This window comes from Cyclopterus lumpus, chromosome 7 (assembly GCF_009769545.1).
Source record: "Cyclopterus lumpus isolate fCycLum1 chromosome 7, fCycLum1.pri, whole genome shotgun sequence".
In the NCBI taxonomy this organism is placed as follows: Eukaryota; Metazoa; Chordata; class Actinopteri; order Perciformes; family Cyclopteridae; genus Cyclopterus; species Cyclopterus lumpus.
In genome coordinates, this window is record NC_046972.1 from 19,784,318 (window position 1) to 19,796,748 (window position 12,431).

Below are 12,431 nucleotides of genomic sequence, written 5' to 3' on the forward strand. Positions count from 1 at the left end.
ATCTTGCACCACCGCCTCAATCTCCCACGTGAGAGAAGCTGCCACACAGGTTGCCGGGAGAATGGCACCAGGACAGGGGGAGTGGTCCTCGGGTGAGAACTGGCGAGAGAGAGCGTCGGGCTTGGTATTCTTGTTCCCTGGACGGTAGGAGATAGAGAAGTTGAAACGTCCAAAGAATAGCGACCACCGCGATTGGCGAGAGTTTAACCTCTTGGCAGTCCGAATATACTCCAAATTGTTATTGTCTGTCCAGACCACGAACGGATGAGCGGACCCCTCCAGCCAGTGTCTCCACTCCTCCAAAGCAAATTTAATAGCCAACAGCTCCCGGTTTCCGACATCGTAATTCCCCTCCGCCGGGGTCAAGCGGCGAGAATAGTATGTGCAAGGGCGAAGCTTGGAGTCAGATTCCGAGCGCTGTGACAGGATAGCCCCCACGCCTGTGTCCGAGGCATCCACCTCGACGACGAACTGCCAGGTGTCATCGGGCTGGATCAGGATGGGGGCGGAGCTGAACCGCTCCTTGAGGAGTCCAAATGCCAGACCGGCTTTCGGCGTCCATGAGAACCTGGTCTTGGTGGAGGTGAGTCTTGTGAGGGGGGCTGCAAGCTTGCTGTAGTTCCTGATAAAACGGCTGTAGCTGTTTCCTAGAGGCGGGGGTCGGCCACTCCGTTACCGCCTTGACCTTCTCCGGATCAGCCCTCACCTGCCCCGTCTCAATGATGAACCCCAGGAACCGAACAGAGGTTACGTGGAACTCACATTTCTCTGCTTTAACAAACAGCTTCTTCTCCAGTAGGCGTTGGAGGACCATTCGCACATGACGCTGGTGCTCCAGAAGATCTGCGGAATAGATGAGAATGTCATCAAGGTAAACGAACACAAAACGATTCAAGAAATCGCAGAGAACGTCATTCACCAACGCCTGGAACACAGCAGGGGCGTTAGTGAGTCCAAACGGCATGACCAGATACTCGAAGTGGCCGAGGTGGGTGTTGAACCCCGTCTTCCACTCGTCCCCCGCCCGGATCCGTACCAGGTGGTACGCGTTGCGGAGGTCGAGCTTGGTGAAGATTGTGGCCTCAGCCAGAGGTTCAAACGCTGAGTTGATCAGTGGCAGGGGGTATTTGTTCCAGGTGGTGATGCTATTCAGTCCCCGATAGTCAATGCAGGGCCGGAGAGTCTTGTCCTTCTTCGCGACAAAGAAGAACCCAGCTCCGAGTGGTGACAAGGAGGGGCGAATTATTCCAGCCTTCAAGGACTGCGAGATGTACTCCTCCGTAGAGACCTTCTCTGGTCTGGACAGGTTGTACAACCGACTGGAAGGGAACGACGCGCCAGTGTGGAGGTCAATAGCGCAGTCGTAGGGAGGGTGAGGCGGCAAGGAGAGAGCCTGCAACTTGCTGAAAACCTCCCCGATGTCGTGGTAGGCGGAGGGAGGGAATGGAGGTGAGGTCGGAAGGAGGCAAGAGGTTTCCCTGAGGGCGTTCCCCAGGGGGTAGTGCAGATCTCAGGCAGCTGGCATGACAGTAGGGGCTCCAGGAAGAAATCCTACCCACTGCCCAGTCGATTTGTGGGTTATGGGTGGTAAGCCATGGGTGGCCCAGAACTAGAGGGTTTTGAGGAGATGAAAAGACATAGAACCGGAGTCTCTCTCGGTGGTTCCCGGACAGGATCAGCTGAAGCGGCAGAGTTCGGTGGGTGACCCTGGCCAGGAAGCTGCCATCCAGGGCATTGACCACTAGCTGGCCTTCTAGAGTCTCCACTGGAATCTGGGCACTGGTTACCAACCCCGGGTCCATGAAATTTTGTTCTGCTCCGGAGTCCACCAGAGCAGAGAGAGCGAGTGAACGGGAGTGTAAGGAGAGGGAAGCAGGCAACAACAGTCTTGAGAGGTAGTTGGAAGAGGGCTCAGGTTTGCTCGCCAGTATTCCAACCACTACTGGCGAGCACCCCCGTTTGGGCAAACTGGACAGGAGGAAACTGAATGTCCGAGGTGGCCACAATACAGGCACTTACCTGCTCCTAGCCGTCTCTCCTTCTCCTGAGAAGAGAGATGAGCACGGCCAAGCGATATAGGCTCCACCTCCGAGGTGGAAGAGGGAAGCGGCCATGGCGATCGGGACCCCGAGCGCTCGCCCTGATGGGCTGCCTCAGGGACACGCGACCGGAAGTTGGTGAACGATGACGTCATGGGCGATGCTTTCTGAGACTTGTTGCTCCGCTCCCGTTGTCTTTCCCGCATTCGGTTATCCAGCCCGATCGTTAGTCTTATTAGCTCCTCCAACGAATCGGGCTTATTGGAGCTGGCCAGTTCGTCCTTCACGGCTTCCGACACGTCCCGAAGCGCGGTCTCTCCCCATCCGGACTCGGTGGCGAGAATGCGGAAATCACTGAGAAGGCGCTGGGCAGCGTCCTCTGAATCCACTGGGTGATCGAAGACCCTCCGTAGATCCTCCAAAAAAGTCACTTAATCCACAGAACTAGGCTGGTTAATGCCCAGCGTATTCGTGGCCCAGTCCAGCACTCTACCCCGTAGTAAACCCACCGTCTTGGACTGGTCCGAAGCAAATGTCCGGGGCTGGCGGTCGAACACCTGCCGGCATTGAAATAGGAATCCCCGACACCTCCCAAGTGTTCCGTCGTAGGAATCCGGAGATGGCACGGGGGACTCCCGGAGCTGCCGGGCAGGATCTGGAGAGAGGAGTGCTGGTGCTGGAGCAGGCGGATGACGGGCTTGACGGGTCAGGCCCTGCACTAAGCGGCCGATCTGAGATACCACCGTGGACATGGACTCTTGCACCTCAGCCATGTCCATTAACATCCGCCGATGTTCAGCCAGCAGTGTTCCGTGTCCAGCCAGCGTAGCTGCTCCGGTGATAGCTGGATCCATGATGGTCAGTCTGTTCTGTCACGGGAGAACAGGGTTAGGACCCAAGAGCAGACCACAGGAGACAGGATAAGGAACTTTATTCCGTAACGATGATAAGCAATTCCGACGTGAGTCGCGAGGATCGACGTCGGAGGTAGGCACAGCAAATCACGGTATGAGTCCCGAGGCACAACACCGGAGGCAGGCGAGTCACGGCGTGAGTCCCGAGGATCGACGTCGGAGGTTGGCACAGCAAATCACGGTGTGAGTCCCGAGGCACAACACCGGAGGCAGGCAGAAGAGAGCAGGTACTCTGCGAACAAGGAGAGAGAGAGTTACCGTTACGAGCCAGTGGAGAATCTCAGGGAGCGGCAGTGGAGACTACCGGGGCAGAAGACGTAACAGACTGACAACCCAGGCCTGCACGACCAGGATTGATATGGAGCTGGTGATGATCCAAACGGCCACAGATGTGCACCGCTCGGGGGTGTGGCCACGGGCAGCATCTGGAGGTGCACACCCACAACGAGCACAAGGCAAAAACACAAACGCGATGACAGACACATGAGGTAAGGAGACTTGGGAGAACAGAGGTAAACACACAATGGGTCAGACAGGGATCCTGACAATTATAGAGCAATAAAATAGGTGTTGAATTACACAGGAAAGCACTGTAACAGATCACTGTGGGCAATATATAGAAATACACCACCTTAACCCTATAATGTTTCACTAGAAATATTATTGGAGTATTTTCGGCATACTATAGAACAGTGGTTCTCAAATGGGGGTACGTGCAGGCAGTCCAGGGGGTATGTGAGACTAAAAAAAAAAATTACAATACATTAAAAAAAAACAAAATATTTAATAAATATTAAATAATTAATAAGTCCATGTTTATAAACTGAATTTAATATATTAATTTAGACACTGATGGCACAGCGCTGTGTATTACACTTTATTTTTTTAACCAAAAATGCTTTCGATTGGTATTCAGATGGCGTCCTGTACATAAGCCAACATGTGAATAAGGTACTGACACTTATCTTTTTCATTTCAAGCCCTAAACTTAATCTTAGGCAGGTCAGATGCTAATAATGAAAAATAAGTGATCTGATTCATTAAATCTTTAGATTCTAACATTTGGTGTTTCACACATGAAAACTCATTTGCATTACTGTTTGAGTGTTTTATATCCACTCAGGGCATGTGTGACTATTTTTACGTAGTTCCAAGTGGGCCTTTGCATCAACAAGACACACCTTCATGTTGTTTTAATGGATGGCACATTGTTGTTCCAATGTGTGAGATCATCAGGTCTCAGAGCATGTGAGACATGGCAGTGCAGGCTACTGATCAAGTTCCTAACGTCAACCTTGTATATTGTTATTGGAGTAATGGACCATTGCTATAACAGGACTAGGGCTTGTCAATTGTTTAGGGCCAGTTACAGCATTTGCAGCTATATTGAAATACAAAATTTGTTGGGCAGTTAAGGATCCAGGTGATGCCATTGGCACAACTGTAAAAGGAACCCGGGGCATCAGTTTTGGCATGAATCCCACCAGTCTTTGTAGCACAGAAATTGTCTGGGATGTTGGATGAAGTAGATATTGATGGTCTGGGACAAGGTTTGGTGTAAGGTGGATGTTTGTTTATAGACGGAGTCACTTGATTTAGGGTGGTTTCCATAGTGGGAAGGGGATGAAAATCTGTAGAAATAATAGTACAATTTCTTTAGTTTGTACAGTCAACGTTCACAAATGTCAATAACTTATTACTGGCGGGATCATGAACAAAATATTTCTACACACCCTGGGATACAAGAGAGCGAAGGTAGCTGATGAGGGAGTAGTTTCCCTGTACACAGAACTGTCCCTTGAAATCATCCATATCCAGAGCCCAGACAAAAGATAGCCAACACCCACAGCTGCCCATAGAAATTGCATGTGAAGTCTATTTGTTATTGTTAGAGACTTTTTAAACCACTGTGTAATTAGATGTGCCTTAAATGTTGTTCCTTATTTCAAGAAGGAAACTAGCCTTGTTCTAAATATGTATTGTTACTTTGTCTCAATAATTTGTGTCATGTCATGATGATCTCAACACGAGATCTTGATCAGATTTTATTGTCCTGAGTGATGTGATTTGTATGGTTATTGTGTGTTTTTTTTTACTATATAATTAATATTCAGTTATTTTGTTACGTTTTCTCTGGAGCAATGAATTAATAGAATATATTTTGTGAAAAAATAATTCACGATATATTATGTTCACAGAGTACCATGTTTTCAATTTATTTTATTTTTTTACTACTTCTGCCCTGATGACCATTTGAGGTGAAAACCAAATGACCTTTTAACTTATATGCACAACAACAAAATACATTTATTCTCGTCTTAATCTGCCTAAAAGTACCTAAAGATTGTTCTCTTCTCTTTGACCAGTTGTTTGTCTTTAAGAGCATTGTAAGGCATGGTCAGATAAAAGGCAGTTTTTTACCTGTAGTTCCCGGTCAGTTGCTACTAGACTCCAGGAGATTAATAAATATATGCAAAACAACATCTGTGGTAACCTGTTCTTTGTACTTCTTATATTATGTGGTGGCCTGTTCTTTGTACTTCTTATATTCTGTGGTAACTTGGTATTTGTACTTCTTATATTCTGTGGTAACTTGGTCTTTGTACTTCTTATATTCTGTGATGGCCTGTTCTTTGTACTTCTTATATTCTGTGCCATGTTACAGAACTCCGTTTCTCGACTCACACGTTAAAAAAAAATCACAACTCTGCAGACGCTGATACCATTTCCGTCATTTGATCTATTTATTTACACTTTTATCAAACTTAAAAAACACAATAAGTCTAAAATGAGGTCAAAGACATGATGTAAGGAGATACAGTAAATGTATGCAATTGCTGTGACTATCTCATGACAGCTCCCACCACCACAACTCCTCTCAATTGCTGTAAATGTCCTACATCATTACCCACAGATTATTTAAAAATCTAAAGGGGCTCATGCCAACCCTGCTGGGCCAAGAATGCTTTACAACTGTGCACGTCAGAAAGCCCACACCCACAGCTACTAATCAAAATTGGGTGTGAAATTGGTTTGTTTCCTTCTGGGAAACTTTTAATTAAGGTGTAATTAAGATGTGCCTTATATGCTCTTCCTCATTTCAACAAGGAAACTAGCCTTGTTCTGTCCATGTATTGTTACTTTGTCTCAACAATTTGTGTATTTTGATAAACCTTACATCGTATCATAATGTTGTATTACATATATCTGTTCCCACTCATGTGTAAACGTTTTTCTTGAAAGCTGTACTTTGTTGTTTATTGCATTACTTTTATCTTACATTAGGCGAGTATCTTTATTTTCATGGTCACTCAGTATGAATAATGAGTTTTCTGCAGGAAATAAAGCAATCGACAGCTGCCAATGTGACATTATAATAAAAAAAGGTTATTTGTCCTTTTGTTGTATCAATCAACCCATATAATACCAACATTTACCCACATCTGAAAATATCCAATCATTGTGACTTTAGTAACCGTTTGAAATAAACAATGAGTCACAACTGTGATAACCACTTTTATTATGTGCCAGTTTCCATTGGTGGACAATTGCAAAACTGGAACAATTACTTTATTGCCACACCTCGTCAGCTTCATACCCATTTAAAGCATCGCAGAGACACATCTGTCATTCATCAGTCACAGCAGAGAGACAGTGTTTACTTCTTTCACCATTTGTAAGTATAACTTTTACTACGATTTTAACAAACCACATGTCCACTGTTTTGCTTGTGTTGCAGTGTATATTGCTATACATATATCAAATAAAGGGATTTTGTATGTGTTGGAAGATGCTGAGTCCTTCCTACTCTCTACCTATAGTTTAGGCATTCGATAGCTGTATTGTAAATTTTTTCTCTCATTTCGGTTCACTTAATTGTAAAATTTGAATGTTTTAAGGTGATAATTGAGAATATCCCTTACATATTTTGGTGGGGGCTGACAGTGGCTGTTGGCTTTATCTTATATGCTAAAATACACCAGTTTTTCCAATACTATAAAAACCACAAACGGCCTATTGGCACTGCTGCACACACCACCGAAAATGAAAGTGACACACTTTCTAAAGACGATGCAGCAAGTTTGTGTATTATGCTGTCAGGTTTTCTGACTTAAAATAAAAACAATTTGCAGGAACAATTTATAAATATTTGGCTCAGGATGAGTATTTGTTTTCATATTTGTTTCCGCTGCACATTAATCAAATGCTTCTGTTTCTGCTTACCCACATAGTGTCAAAATGTGCAAGCTCACTCTAACTGCAGGTAAGGCCCCAAATCACAACAAGCTATCTTTTAACTTACTTCCAGTGGTCTATGGTATCTGTTGAAGATCAACATGGTCTTAAACAACTCTTTTGCTTGCACTTGCCTAAAAGCAAAATGCTTAGTGGATTAATGAATTTATATTAACATTATTGTAATTTTGGTTTGTTTACCTATGTTTTTGCCACTCAGATAATAGTTACAGTTAATGTAATTCACTTTATATTCTTGATAATCTACACAGCGTTATAATACTATAATACTTTTGTTATTGTTATTTTTTGGCTTGACTGTCCTTAGGCCTGTGCTGTGCAGGGTAGAGGGTGTGTTAGGTAACTTCAGTGTTTGGTCTGGGTTTTTAGTTCCATGACAGAGGTTAACTTCTTACCTGTATAGATTGCCATGGTTACTTATGCTAAACACCTAACTCGCTCCGGAGAAGGTGATGTTAAAGATAGGAGGTCAACTCGTATAAAAGCAGCGCCTCCTGAACCAAACTGATTTAGAATATCACTGCTTCAAGCAGTAATATCATAGATCTGTTAATGTACGCATTAACACAGTAGGCATTTTCTGGCCGGCTGTCCTTCCATCATTTGTCAGTTTAAACCTTGTTACCTTAACACTGAATTACGTGTTTAACTTCTACGTATTAGTTCGATATTATAATTCTGTCCTCGCTCTGCTGACGGCAGACTTGTCCATGTGTGTGATTGGTCAGATGCTGCAAACACTGCTCCTTTTTATGTGAACACGCTCATAACCAGATTAAGAAACCCTGGATTGATTTACAGAGTAGATAACCAGCTTAATGGGATCGCGGTTGTTAGGGTTAGTTTAACCAGATAACCAAAACATAGCCTGGGTATGTTGAACTCACTTATGGGTACAGTCCCTTGTTAATCTGAGTTTGAAGCCGATACTAACCAGTCTGTCACTTTGAAGGTCTCTGTGTGATCATCGCCAGCTTGGGTAAGTTTATAACATGTATAATTCATAATTAACAGTCTTACTATTCAATAAATTATGTCCTTAACTCAACAATTAGAGAATCAGCAAGGGATGGGGTAGTGGTGATTCAATGTCATTATCTTTAATATAATCCCTTTTTATTACATTTATACATTTTCGTTATGCAGAGTGAAAATATGTGCTCTTTCAGAAAGAACTATTAACACAATTCTGACAATAATTCTTTTAGGTTTACCTGGCCTTGTGACAGGAAATCCAATACATCCTGTAAACCCCTGTCATGGAAGAGCGGATGGGAACTACGCTAACCCCGTTGACCAACATTCATTTTACCAATGTGTAGCTGGACACACCTTTGTCCAACCATGCCCAGCAGGTTTGGTGTTTGCACAATACAAAAATGCCTGTGACTATCCTGCTCAAACTACCGGATCCCCAAACGGAAACGACTGTCACGGAAGAACAGATGGGCAATATACCAACCCTCATGACCAACATTCTTTTTTAAGCTGTTCAGGTGGCATAACCTACATCCTAAAATGCCCATCAAATTTGGTGTATGTAGAATCCATAAATGCCTGTGACTATCCTGCTCAAACTACCGGATCCCCAAACGGAAACGACTGTCACGGAAGAACAGATGGGCAATATACCAACCCTCATGACCAACATTCGTTTTTAAGCTGTTCAGGTGGCATAACCTACATCCTACAATGCCCATCAAATTTGGTGTATGTAGAATCCATAAATGCCTGTGACTATCCCAGACATCCTTATTAACCTACCACTACACATAACGGAAACCTCTCTCATGAAAGTCATGGGAAATACCCCATAGATATGTTAATTTATCTGAAATGCATTACTTAACTCCATGATCGTTGTATATGATTTAGGCCTATGTAATTGTTGGGGTATTTAATCGTATGTGTGTGTTCTCTTTGGTTTATGTTAACCTTTGGTGAATGGATTTGTCTGACATTATGACACAGATGTTGCATTTTGCATTCATGTATTCATGTGCTGTCTCTAAGTACAAAAATCCTAACTTGCTCAAAATGATAAATCAATAATCAATATCACCGAAATAACAGACTTATATTGGCACGTTTTTTTCGGGGGGGGGTTGATCTATGTTTGGTTGTTCTGTATTGGTTGCTGTTTGCCTATCTGCTGTTTGTGAAAATGAACAACACAATACTGTTTTAATTCATACTTTATCAACTCAGTGGAGGCTTTAATTCAAAGCTCCAGTATTGGTAAACTTGATCCTATACCAGTAAATGAAGATCAACCATGCTTCTCTATTGAAGATGTCACTGAATCTACTGTCACCAGAGTTCTAGGCTCACTCAAGAACTCAAGGGCCAAAGATGTTTATGGAATTGACAATATTTTTCTAAAGAAACACAAAGGCACACTCGCTCACCCAATCACAAACATTGTGAATAACTCTCTCAGGCAATGTGTGTTCCCAAAAGGATGGAAATCAGCCATAGTAACGCCCATTTTTAAGTCAGGAGATTCAACCGATGTCTCCAATTATCGGCCGATCAGTATTCTTCCTGCTGTTTCCAAAATTGCTGAGAAATGTGTTTGCAGAGCAACTTACTAAACATCTCAACAGCTCTCCATATCAGCTCCATCCTATGCAGTTTGGTTACAGGGCCAATCATTCGACTGAAACAGCCAACTGCTTCCTCTTAGAGAAAGTGAAGCTTAAAATGGATAAAAGGGGGGTAGTAGCAGCGGTTTTTCTTGACCTCAAGAAGGCTTTTGATACGGTTAATCACAATGTCCTGCTTAATAAATTGTCAAGTTTTAACTTTTCCCGAGAGTCTCTTGCCCTGCTGAAATCCTACCTTGAAGGAAGAACACAGTGTGTCAGAGTGGGTGATGTTTCATCATCTACTCTAAGATCTACTGTGGGAGTACCCCAGGGTTCTATTTTGGGACCCCTTTTATTCAGTTTATACATTAATGATTTGCCGGACGTCTGCGATGGGTGTGATATTCAAATGTATGCTGACGATACAGTGATATATGTGCATGCAAAGAACAAAGAACAAGCTGCACTCAAACTCACGTCCACAATGACTAATGTAACTAAATGGCTTGCAAATTCCTGCCTTCATCTGAATGTTAAAAAGACTGTTTATATGTTCTTCACAAAGAGGGCTTGCAAAGTGTCACCGGAGCCAGACGTTTATGTTGCTGGTGAGAGGCTACAGGTAGTGTCATATTTTAAATATTTAGGTATTTTTATTGATTCTAATCTCTCTTTTAAAAAACAGGTAAACCATGTGACAAAGGTCTTGAAATTTAATCTCATGAATTTTATATATATAAGACACTGTTTAACCATGCGGGGTGCAAAATTGTATTTTAATGCAATGATTGTCCCCCATCTGACCTACTGCTTAACCAGCTGGGCACAAGCCAACAGCACAACATTAAAATCTATTCCCATTCTCCATAAGCAAGCCATCAAAATACTTGATAAAAAACAAAAACACCACCATCACTGCAATATTCTCAAAAAACACCACATCCTGAGTTGGGAGAACATCATTAAATTCACTGATGTGTGTCTGGTTTTTAAAATTTTAAATGGTATGGCTCCGCCCCCGCTTAGTGAATTTGTTAAACAAAGCAGTGAAAGCAGCAGACTCACTAGATCTGCTACAAGAGGTGATTGTGTCATTTCATATAGGTCAAGCTCGTTTAGCAAGTCTACATTCTCAGTGAAGGCAGGTCACTCGTGGAATGCTCTGCCACCACACATGCGTGCACACAACAAGTACAACACGTTCAAGCATAACCTGAAGGAATGGCTTGTTGCCAATCAGGTGTGCAGTCATTGATGTGCTGTCTGTCCTGATGCTTGTTTCGGCTATATGTGCATTTGTTTTTGATGTGTATGTTGTATTGTAGCTGGGTTTGTTCTGCCTGATTCATGCTGCAGCCCATTATGTCTCTGGTCTATTGCTGTACCCTTTCTTTTTGCTGTGTATTGGTTTTGTTTATATGTTGTTGTCAGTTTGTCTATGAATTTTATTTCCATTTTTATTTTGAGATTTTGTTATTTTAGGCTGCCTTAAAAACATCTGGCCAGGGACAGCAGATGGAAATTAGCCTCTCTGGCTAACTCTGGCTCACTTACAGTCCAACTGTTGATTGGTGTGCATTGTCCTTGCAAAATAAATGAATAAATAAATATAGACCTTTTTTATAATAAGCCCAACAGCTGGCCAGTGGCAGTGTAGAGTGGCAGAGCAACAGGACTGCCCTAACTTCAGTGCCCAACAACAACTCCTAGGTAGAATATGTGAGCAGTCCAAATGGTGCTCTGTTATCCTCCAGCAGCCACACATTCATGTGACTATTCAAAGTAGTACGACTGAAGCCTCAACAGGAGAGAGGTAGATTATGTGTTTGTATTGTAACTTTGTCTCAAGAATTGTGTATTTAAATCATGTCATGTCATGTTTACATATATTTATTGAACTCAGGTAGTCTTAAAAGTAACTGGCCATGAACGATCTGGCATGTTATGGCTGTAACTCTCAGTTTATCTAAACCTGTTATGTTCATTATTTGCTGGACTCTACAGGAGAGGAGAGATAGGCCTGAAATATCTTACATCTAACACTGCAAAACAAATGTGGTCCTTAAAAAATACTGCAATTACTGTTGGTATCCTGGCATCAATCATTGATATTATACCACATACCTGTGCGTTAATTATCCATAAAAGTGTAAAGTCAGATGTCTAGTGTTGCTCACTGATTAATTGACTTGTTAGAAAAAAATTGTTCCCGACACCTAACTTCCACAGAATTGGTTTTGAGTAAGTTCTGTCTGCAAGGTGCAGTCTATGACTTTACTGATGTGGAGTTCAAATCCAAATGAGGACCACTTAATGTGATTTAGCAAATTTTTAGCATATTTTAGCATACAACTTAATTGGATTCCAGTTGAAAAAAACTTGTTAAATTAAGGTGGGACTTGTAATTGTTAATAATGAAGTTGCCTCAATAAAAGCTTCTGGGACAATTACAACTAACGGGAGTGTTGTAATTCATTTAAGAACAAATATAATCAGTAACATATTATTTTAAAGTTTTCTGAATCTGTTCTTTTGATTTACAGAATATTATTTTACAGGGCAAACATTTCCAGAGAATAAAGAAATGTGATATATGTAAATGATAAAAATAATTTATTAACTATAGCTACTTT

The 12,431-nt window shown here is 42.6% G+C and overlaps 1 long non-coding RNA gene across 1 annotated transcript; it reads left to right on the top strand.

Annotated features, from left to right (window-relative positions):
• The first annotated feature begins 6,548 nt into the window (after window positions 1–6,548).
• Window positions 6,549–9,235, top strand: LOC117733705. Its single transcript, XR_004609765.1, has 4 exons — window positions 6,549–6,629; window positions 7,186–7,217; window positions 8,163–8,189; window positions 8,419–9,235. It is a non-coding gene; the product is annotated as an uncharacterized LOC117733705 (long non-coding RNA).
• The last annotated feature ends 3,196 nt before the right edge of the window (window positions 9,236–12,431 follow it).